We start from the raw sequence: 4,214 nt of genomic DNA, 5'->3' as shown, positions 1-4,214 counted from the left end.
CTTTGCTCAGCAGGGAGCCTGCTTCCCTCTCTCTCTCTCTCTCTGCCTGCCTCTCTATCTACTTGTGATCTCTCTCGGTCAAATAAATATATAAATGATTTTTTAAAAATCATTTTAAAAAATGCATGAAAAATGCATTTTAAAAAAAATTTTTAATGTATTTTTTTAAAAAATGCATTTCATTGCAGCAAGTTTTGAAGACCCCTGAGCCAGACAGAATGACATTTGGCATAGAATTCTCAGGTATATTCGTCTCCCCATGGGACAGGTATCCTTGCCTTCCCAACAAAAAAAAAAAAAAAAAAAAAAAGGTAATAGGAGCCTATGCTGCAGGGCTTCTCTGAGCCATGGTTATGCTGATGAGTGTTACAAGCCTCTAGAAATGGATACTGTGAGCAGCAATTGCTATATTGGGCTTGTCTGGCTAAATGTAGTGCTCCAATTGCATTCTCTGGGGGCACACTGGGAAGTGCTGGACTAGACCAGTGATAGTGATGGAGTTCCAGGGCCCTAGTCTGAAGTCTAGGGAAGTCTCTAAGCTTTTTCCAGTATTTACAAAAAAAAAAAAACTTACAGGAAAGTTGATCTTATCAGTTGATTTAAAAAAAAAAAACTTGGCAAAATTGAACATTTATTCATGATAATAACTCAGCAAGCTAGAAATAAGAAGATAACTTCCTCAACTTGGTAAGTAACATCTACAAAAAACTCAACAGCTAACAATATAATGGTGTGAAAGACTAGGTGCCTCACCCTTGAGATCAGGACAAGGCAAGAATATCCACTCTTACCACTCCTTTTCAATATCATATTGGAAGTCCTAGCGAGCACAATAAGATAAGGCAAAAAAAAAAAGGAAATAAAATTAAACATAAGATACTGAAAAGAAAATTGTCCCTATTTATAAATTTGATGACCTATAAATTATCAAAATCCCATGAAGATTTTGAAAATCCCAAGGAATCTAAAAAAATGGAACTAAATGAGTTCATCAGGTCATAGGTCACAAGATGAATATACAAAAATTATAGTCTATATAGTAGCAATGAACACATGAAAATCAAAATTTAAAACTACAGAGTCACTCAAAAGGTGAAACCTAAATCTAACAAAATAAGATTTGTGTGTTAAAAATAAACACTGGATAAAAGAAATCAAAGACCTATATAAATGGAGAAACATGTCATGTTCTAGAATTAGAAGACTCAGCAATAGGTTAAGATGTGATTTCTTCCCATATTGATCTATGGATTTAATGTGATTCCTATCAAATTCTGGCAGGTTTGTGTGTGTGTGTGTGTGTGAGATGACATTCTTCAAAATTCATATGAAAAGGCAAAGAAACAAGCAGCTAAGATAACTTTGAAAAACAAGAAGAAAGAAGAATCACCATACCTGATTTTAAGAGTTACTGTAGATCTGCACTAAGACAACATGGCAGAGGGACAAACAAGTAGATCAACGGAACAGAAAAAAGATTCCAGAAAGAGACCCGTGCAAGTAAGGCCAGCTAATTTTTGAGCATTCAATGAAAGATAGGCTTTTCAATAAATAATACTGGAGTAGCTGAACATCCACTAGAAAAATTAAAAAGAAACTTAAGTCACAATACAAAAAAGAACTCAAAACAGATCAAAGATTTAAAGGTAAAACATAGGGGCACCTGGGTGGCTCATTCGGGTAAGCATCTGCCTTCAGCTCGGGTCATGATCTCAGAGTCCTGGGATCAAGTGCCTCAGCAGGGAGCCTGCTTCTCCCTCTCCCTCTCCCTGCTACTCCCCTTGCTTGTGCATGCTCTCTCTCTAATAAATAAATAAAGTCTTTTTTAAAAAAAAATAAAGGTAAAACATAAAAGTGGAAAACATTTAGAAGAAAACAAGTGAAAATCTTCTTTAGGACCTACAGTGAAGTGAAGAGATCTTAGACATGGCACTGAAAGCAATCCATAAAGGAGAAAAGTAATAAACTAGACTTCACCAGAAATTAAATGCTTAATATGAAAGTCACATATATGAGAAATGACTCATGTCAGATAACAGACCTCTCAAAACTCAAGAAAAGATAGTCCAATGAGAATATGGGCAAAAGACATGAACACATTAAACAAAGAGGATATTTCATTTGTTCACCACCATAAGCTATTAGGGAAATGCAAATTCAACCACAATAAGATTATTACACACCTGTAAAAACAATGAAAATAACAAATAGTGTCAATATCAAATTCTGGTGAGGATGCATTGCATCCTCCTACATTGATTTCTCCTACATTGCCGACAGGAATACTAAATAGTACAGCCACTCTGGAATACAGTCTGGCAAGTGTTTGATACAATCTATGATAAATAAGTCAATAGAGGTTCCACTCTGCCACTGAAGCATCTGTGAAGAGCCCTGTACCATTCAACTGATAAGCATCTAAAGGATGTCCCATCTTTCATCCCAGCCACCACACACACCTTCCATGTTCCTGTCTATTAACTGCTTCCAAATCCAGATGACCAAATAGTTCTTTATCCCCTGAGTCAACTAAAAATGGTTGGCTACTCATTCCAGGATCTGCACCCCTCCTAAATCCCAGGCAAATCATGAGAGGTATAAGGTTCCAGGAGCTGGCAAACTGGCCCCCCTTGAAGGGATGCTGCAGCCTCTGCTTGGCCTCTTTGCTCAACTTCACCATCGCGACAGCCTGGTAGTTTCCTCTAAAACTAAACATATACTTATTACATGACCCAGCACTCCTGGGCATTTATCCCCCAAAAATGAAAACATGTTCACACCAAAACACATACATAAATGTTTATAGCTCCTTTACTTATAATCACCCCAAAGAGAGAACAATGTACACATCCTTCAGTGAGCAAATGGTTGAATTGTGATCCATCCAGATCACAAAATACTACTTAGCAATAAAAAGGAACAAACTAGGGGTGCCTGGCTGGCATGCTCACTCAGTGAGCGTGCAACTCTTGAAGTCATGAGTTCAAACCCCACATCTGGTGTACAGTTCACTTAAAAAAAAGGAACTATTGATACATGCAACAACTTGGATGGATCTCAAGGCAATTATGGTGAGTGAAAAAAAGCCAATCACAAAGGAGATATATATATATATATATATATATATATATATATATATATATTCAATATTAGAGATGGAGAATAGATTAGTGGTTGCTAGGGGTTGGGGATGGTGGAACAAGGGTGTGTGTATGTGTGACTATAAAGGGGTAGCAGGGATAAGATCTTTGTGGCAATGCAGTGGTTCTGTATCTTGATTATAGTGTGGTTACATGAATTTATATAAGTAACGAAACTGACAACTACAAATACACACAAATGGGTGGATGTAAAACTGGTGAAAATTGGATTATATCAATGTCAATTTTCTGGTTTTATGCAAAATATTATTGGTGGGGCGCCTGGGTGGCTCAATCAGTTAAGCGTCTCCCTTTGGCTCAGGTCATGATCTCGGGGTCCTGGGATCGAGCCCAGCATTGGGCTTTCTGCTCAGCAGGGAGCCTGCTTCCCCCTCTCTATGCCTGCCTCTCTGCCTATCTGAGATTTCTGTCAAATAAACTAATAAAATCTTTTAAAAATAAAAATACATACATACATACATACATAAAAAGATGTACTCATTGGGTTATATAAGACATTTTTGTAATATTTTTACAAGTTCCTATAAATTTATATTTATTTCAAGTAAAAAATTTTTTTAAAAGCCTTTGGGAAATTGGGTAAAGGCTGACATTATGAATCAGATTAAAATCCTATCATTTTTATAAGATACACAGAAAATCCTAATGACTCCACCAAAAACCATTAAAAGTAATTAAAGAATCAAGTGGCAGGACATAAAATTAATGCCCAGAAATTGGTAGTGTTTCCATACACTAATAATGAAGTGGCTGAGAGAGAAATTAAAAAAAAAATCCTATTTACAGTTGTACCAAAAAGAATACCTAGGAATAATTAACCAAAGAGGTGAAAGAACTATACTCTGAAAACTATAAAACACTAATGAAAAAAACTGAAGATGACACAAACAAATGGAAAGATGCTCCATGCTAATTGTTTGGAAGAATTAATATTGTTAAAATTTCCATATAACCCAAAGCAAGCTACAGATTCAGTGCAATCCCTATCAAAATACCAACAGCATTTTTCAATGAACTAGAACAAAAAATACTAAAATTTGTATGGAAACTACA

This window comes from Mustela nigripes, chromosome 12 (assembly GCF_022355385.1).
Source record: "Mustela nigripes isolate SB6536 chromosome 12, MUSNIG.SB6536, whole genome shotgun sequence".
NCBI lineage: Eukaryota > Metazoa > Chordata > Mammalia > Carnivora > Mustelidae > Mustela > Mustela nigripes.
Note: the sequence above shows the minus strand (reverse complement) of the source record.